Source organism: Tupaia chinensis, unplaced genomic scaffold (assembly GCF_000334495.1).
Source record: "Tupaia chinensis unplaced genomic scaffold, TupChi_1.0 Scaffold000045_1, whole genome shotgun sequence".
Taxonomy (NCBI): domain Eukaryota; kingdom Metazoa; phylum Chordata; class Mammalia; order Scandentia; family Tupaiidae; genus Tupaia; species Tupaia belangeri.
In genome coordinates, this window is record NW_006159501.1 from 10092240 (window position 1) to 10098911 (window position 6672).

The window sequence follows — 6672 nt, forward strand, 5'->3', positions numbered from 1 at the left end:
ACCGAGACACCCTGTTGCTGTTTATGTTATAAAAAGTACCTTATAGATACGAACAGGTTTGGCCCTTTTAGAAAGGCAGTGAAATGGCAGGGAAAACATCATGATTCCATTTGGCCAACGATAAAATGAGGTTCACAGAGCTTCAACTATCCGCCCAAAGTACAACGGCCCAAACCAGCAGGGCATGGCATGGCAATATTCTTTACCCGCTCCACTCCACAGCTCTTCTCCTGCCAGGCTTCCAGAAGCCATGACCTCCATTAGCCATTTGCAGGGGCATCTGGTTTTTCTAAAAAATAATTACTTACCCTGATGATCAAAATAACAAGTGATCATTGCAGAAAATTTCAAAATATAGAAGAATATAAGAAAACAACAACTGCCCTACTCTGGAATTCAGCCATCCAGAAGTAACACTTCATTTTCTCTGATGTGCTTATGTGTGTGTGTGCATGTGTGAGTTCCATATGTATATTTATGATGTGTTCTTGGCATTTTGCACATATTAACTCATCAATGCTATGCGGTGGGTACTATTGTCATTCCTATTTAATAAATTAAAAAAAAATCAAGGCTTGGAAAGTCTGCGTAGCTTTCCCAAGGCTATGTGAGTAGGTCTGTCTTCATCTAAGGTGATTAAAATCTGTCTGTGGACTTTGGACCTAAGCCCACACCTGCTCCACTTGAAACTTTGAAGGTAAGAACCAAGTGGGATGTCATTTTCTCCAGGTTTCACTACGGATGAGCTAAATGGTCTTTACAACTTCTACAAAGATGCGTTCACCCCTGCCCTTGAGGATTAAATAAAGTCGTATGTTTCTGGGCAAAACTCCCGTAATTGGGCTCTGCTTCAGCCCCAGGGTGAGGGCCGTGCCAGGAGAAGCTAATGATAAGCTATGTTATGTCGATGAGGATGAATGGACAAGGGTGAAGGGTCTTCTGAAGGTCAGATGGATACATAGACTAGAGATTCCCAAATTAGGGCTAGAAATCAATGGGGACTTTTGGAACCTTGTTGTGTTCCTCAAACCACTGTACTTGGCAGTCTTTGGCGGAGGTATTTCACCATATTTGCAATCTTTCACTCCCAGGCACACCTGATGGAGACTTTATTAAAATATGACTCTGACTCAGTCGATCTGAGGAAGAGGCTGAGTCGCTGAGTTTCTACTAACTGCCAGGTGGGGCAGACACTGATGGCTCCAGATACTCCTTTGGGAAGTGAGTCTAGATCAGCTCCTCTCAGAATAGTAGAAATATCATTGATCTATGGAAGTTGCAATGGTTTGAAACTTTATTTTAATTTATTTAGTTATTTTTGCCACGAATCTCTTTCTTTAAATGAAATCTCAAGTGGTCCAGGGGATCTTTGAAAAGTTTGGAAAATGCATATTATGAAAAAACTGATAGATTTCAATGAATATTTTTGGCGTCAAAGTACACTCATACTTTAGTTCTGTTTTTCATGTACTTTTTGATGTTCCCTTGTACTTGGGTTTAAAGATGAGTTATGTGCTTGGAGGCTTGCCTGGTATCTGGGTTTGCATAGCAAGAATCCTGTTTCTAATTAGCTTATATGTTTATTTGTGGTGGCTTGATGGGAGATTGTTGAAGTTTTAGAGAGGATAGGGTAAAGGCCCACCCCGTCCTTTGGTCACTGCTTCATGAGAGCTCAAGACAGAAAGAACAGTTGCTCTGTTGGAAGAAAAACTGGGGCCCTGAGACCTGCCTGCCTCTCATTTCCCACCTGTGAAAGTGGCCTCTGGAGTATCCCACGGAAGGAGGTGCTGGCACAGGGACCTGCTGTCCGCTGCCTGCTGCCTCAGCCGGGCCAGCCGGGCTCTACCACACACTGTCAGGGTGACCTTGGTTAAGTGATGTAAACCGTCAGGAAAATCTAGAGAAGGTTCAAAAAGAGAAAGCATCTAAAACACTCAGCAGAGTGGCCGGCCCATAGCGAAGCCTCAGCCCCGCTCAGCTGTACCACTGTCATTAGGAGCCTTGTTAATGCTGCTGACAGTTCGAGGTCTCTGTGAGTCTCAGTTTGAAAACTTTCAGTGTAGAAGTGAAATAACAAGATTCTTAGTCAAAACTCGGGCTCAGCTTCTGATGGCTTTGCACGGCAGCTCACGTAAACTGTCGAGGAACGAGCTCTCTCATGATAGCATGAGAGGGTAACGGCTACCCTTCCCCCAGAGTTCTTAAAGGGTTCAATGAGGTCACATTGGTGTAAAGTTTCACGAGAGAAGCTGCATCCTCCTACCCAGTTGTGACTTTCTATATGAAGGAGCCCTTGAGGATTCAACACTTTTTCTGAAATGTAAAAAGTTTAATCGGTGCCCAATTTATGCATCATTTGATGAGTTTGTGTGCAGTGATTCAGATCCTTTACCCAGAATGACTGAGGCACTTCGGGAGTGATAAAAGGTAACCTGGCATCTTAAGGAGTGATTCTGTCCCCTCCATGTGAGGAAAGCCTTGAGATACGCGTACGCTCGGGAGGGTCCTGGGTAGGGCAGCCTCTCTGTGTGACGGACTCGGCTGTCTTTCATTGCCTGGGGCCTCAGGTGTCCCCCGGCTGGCTGCCTCATGAAGAGTTGCTCAGACACTGAAGAAAAGATCTTCCCTTCTACTCTTTGGCCTTGAATTTTCTCCCACCCATACGTTTTGTCATGTTAATATTGTCTTCTCCTTAATTTTTCCCCCCAAGATTCTTCCATCTTTTAAAGGAGAAAATGTTTCAACTACAGAAAATCTGAAGTGAGGAGGCAGGTTTGGTTTGTCACAACTTGGTGGAGAGCAGAAAATCGGAGGAGCTAGAGAATGCAGAACTACGGACCTATGAATTCCAGAAAAATGGAGCCACTCCTAGGCAACAGTGTCACTGTCATCGCCAGACATTTCTCAACATAGCTCATGGAATGAGGTGTTTTACACAGCAAGTGCAAGACAAATAGGCCTTTGGTGTTTTGAAGAGTGGTTTTAAACTAAAGCGGCTAAATCTCTCTCTTCAACACAACCTCAGGGATAAGCCTGGGATTATAAACTAATCAGAGACACTTGCTCTGGCAGAAGTTGAGGGGAAAGTGGGGGAGGGAAAAGGATGCTGGAGGCCCCATGGCTGTCCCTGAGATGACCTCAGTGTCCCCAGTGTTTCAATAAGATCACATCCATGCCCACTGAGCTGCAGGCTACGCAGATGGAGAAGACAGGAGTAAGCGGTTACGTATGAGACCTCTGCACGTGAGTGGTTTCTATAGTCTGCCTGGTCCTGAGGTTGTTCTTGCTCTAAACTTGTGGTCCCTTCTCCCAGTCCAACTGGCCTGCAGGCAGCCCTGAGTCTCTTTCAAGACAACCCCTCTGCCCTTGTTCCATCCGGACCTGCATTTCTGCAGCTTATTTTCATTCCTCAAGTCCTCTCTGCTATATCGTAGCATGGACTGGGTAGGCTCATCTCTGAAAGACATTCCTTGGAATTTTATCCCTAGTTTCTGATTCAATAAATTCCTCCCATCCTCATCCTCAGTTCTGTTAAGGCAACCGGTCGGACATGCATGGAGAGAACATTAAGAGATACCATGCTATAAGATTGACCCAAATTCTGAGCCTTACAGAGTCCCAGCATTTGCAGGAAGGCGTGAGAAGGTATTGGAGTTGCTCCCTGACATCCCAGGGAAATGGTCTTCCAGCCTCAGTCTGAAGCTTCACTGATGGCAGCTCCCCCCTCAGGCAGCCACCGGTGCAGGCTGTTCCGAGGCTACACGATGCCCCTTTGTCTCGACTCTCAAAGTTCACTTCACAACCAACCTTTTAGTGACTTAATCTCTCCTAGCCTCACTCTCTTCACTTGTCACCTGGTGCTGGAGCACTCAGTTAATCAGCGCACCAACTGGAGCCCAGACCCACAGCTCAAACTCTGTCAGTGCCAGTCATTGGAGCCTCCCTCAGAGGAAGCGTAGGGTTGTGGTCAGGCCTTTGCCCTCTGCCCAGCTCCGCCCGCATGGCTTGCTTGGCTGCTGCTGCTCACCCATTCTTGGACACTCCGCACACCTATGTGTGGGCCCGCGCAGCGTCCTCCCACAGATGCCCCCAAACACCCTCCTTTCAGCCCTCCCACCCATTCCATGCCCCTTCCCAGAAAACTCTGACTTTGGGAAACACACTGGACCTTCCACAGCCTCCATGCATGTTCTCTGAAGTCGGAGAAAGCACTTTTCTTGAGGGTCTTCAGGAATGTTAGAGAGACAAGCCCTCTGAGTCGCACACGGGATAGCGCACGTTCTAGGACGTTACCACGCTCTTGTTCAAATAGGTTTTCTGCTTCATCTTCACAGAGGCTGGGAGGTGAGTGTCATTCCTTTAGAGATGCAAATATTCACTTTGGAGAGGAGTGACAGAACCAGGGCCACACAGTTACTAAAGGGCTGAGTTCAAACTGGAATCTAAGACTTCAAAATTCTGATCCCAAGTGTTATCTCACTGTAAATTTGCAAAATGATTGCTGACAATCTAGCGGGTTCTCAAAAACAATTCTCAAATGACATAACGAACCAAACAGAACACTGTGATATTCTAATCACGGATGTGATATTCTGATTATTCATTTGCATTTACGTTGGGTTTTGGCTGCAAGATTTGGAAGAATACAAACTTGGACCATGAAGGAATATTATAGGCAGCTGTAGAAGTCGCTTTCTCATTGCTGGGCACAAAAATGGATGCCCTAGATTGCTTTGCTTTTCGAGGGTTTGAGGACCTTCCCTCCCCACCTCAAAAGCCCGAAGGACCAAGGAGCCTTTTCTTGTATGGTCATAGGGTTCCTGCCGCCAGAGGTTGCGGACTGAAACCGTCGCCAGCCACGGCTCGCAGTGGGGAAGTGCTTAGCTGTCTGGAAGGCTCTCCCCGCCTGCACTTCAGCTGGTGTGAGCCAGCCAGCTGTCCTGTGTGTGACTGTCTGCCCCCAGCCCACCCGCTCTCACTGGCCTTCCCAGTCAGCCCAGGGAGCAGTCCTGCTCCAGGCTGGAATCACATCAGGTGTGCTCTGTCTTCAAGACCATGGAGCTGCCTTGACACGGAGCCAGCTCTCATTGCGTCATTCCTGACAGATTTCTTAATTAATCTGCTCAGAATGTCAATAATGTAATTCACTGTTGACTTAGAAACTAGTTATATGAGCACTGCGAGTGCCATTGTGGGAAAACATCTGAATAATTCAGCTAATAGATGGGAAACTCACCCAGATTGCTGGGCACAGGGAGGGGGCAGCTAATTCGAGCCGGATGAGCTCAAGCAGGGTGATTCCAGCAAATTCCAGGGAGCAGAGAGCGTTGTCATATTGCTAGGGGCAGCAGCTGCCTGGTTTAATTATGAACATTTTGGTTTTGGGAAAAAAGCTCGTGAGCCCCACACACCCAGGCAGAGGCTGTGTATGCACCCTTAAAAAAGAGCGGGACTTCAGTGTCAAGTCGGCGACAATGCCAGTTCTCAACTTTGAGTCACCTCACATGCCAGTGGTTCTTATTTCAAATGTATAACATTGTTACTATTTGAAACATGCGAGTTTACTAATAAGTAACATCAGAAGGCTATAAAAGCTCCCTCTCCCAACCCTGGGAGAGTCATATTTATTCTGTGTTTCCCAGAACTGTAGGGTGTGTCTTGAGATGATGGTAATCATCTTTTTTACACCAAAATGTGGGACCATGGTAGAAAATGAACTTTATAGATTGGAGGGTCTAACTATGTGCAGAGTCTCCCATCAACCTAAAAGCTCAGTCACATTTACCGTTAGATACTTAACGTTTTGTTTTTATGGAAAATAATAAAATTATATGGAGTTGAGCTATTCTACTAAATGCTTTGCTATGGTGGTAAGAGTTTTAACAACCCTTGAGTGCAGACAAGTGAGTGCTTACACTCGGTAAATGCTAAGGACCATGGTGATTCAGGCAGGAAATCTCTACTTGGTGGCATTTATCTGCAGCATCTCATACTTTTCTTCTGTTTCTGTCACTCTCCGACACCCTCTAACATTTTCACATGCACGAGAGCTCACGTGCAAACACATGCACATGCTCACACACACACACACACACACACGTACTTGAGTCCTGAGCCCCTGCTCAGTCAGCTGCCTTAGATTGCTTGGGGAGCGGACAGAGTGACATTTCTGGAGCAGGTGGGTGGCTGCAGTCTTTGTGCCACCAGATGCTGCCTGTGTCACCCCTGACCTATCCAGCTTGGGCCCAGCCAAGGACCTCATATATCAGTGTGTGTGTATGTACACATGTATATGTGTATGCATAGTGATTTGTGATGCCTTCACATGTGATCAGAGTTCTCCCACCCCTGGGACTTTTATTAACATATGAATTTATTTTTGCTACTATTTGTCAAATTCTTACTGTGCTAAGCAGGTGACATTATTTTATTTCTATGCCCCAACAACCCTGAGATGTAGCCATCACTAGGTCTCCATTTTACAAAGGAGGAAACCAAGTTCTGAAGGATTGTGCATCTCATCTAGGACACACAAACTAGCCCAATCAGAATTCAAACCCAGAACCCAAAGCTGTATGACTCTAGCGTGCCTGTTGTTGCCACGGGTCACGCTGCCTCAAAAAATCCCCGCCCTGATTTCTGTCTGTCTGTCTCTCTCTCTCTCTCTCTCTC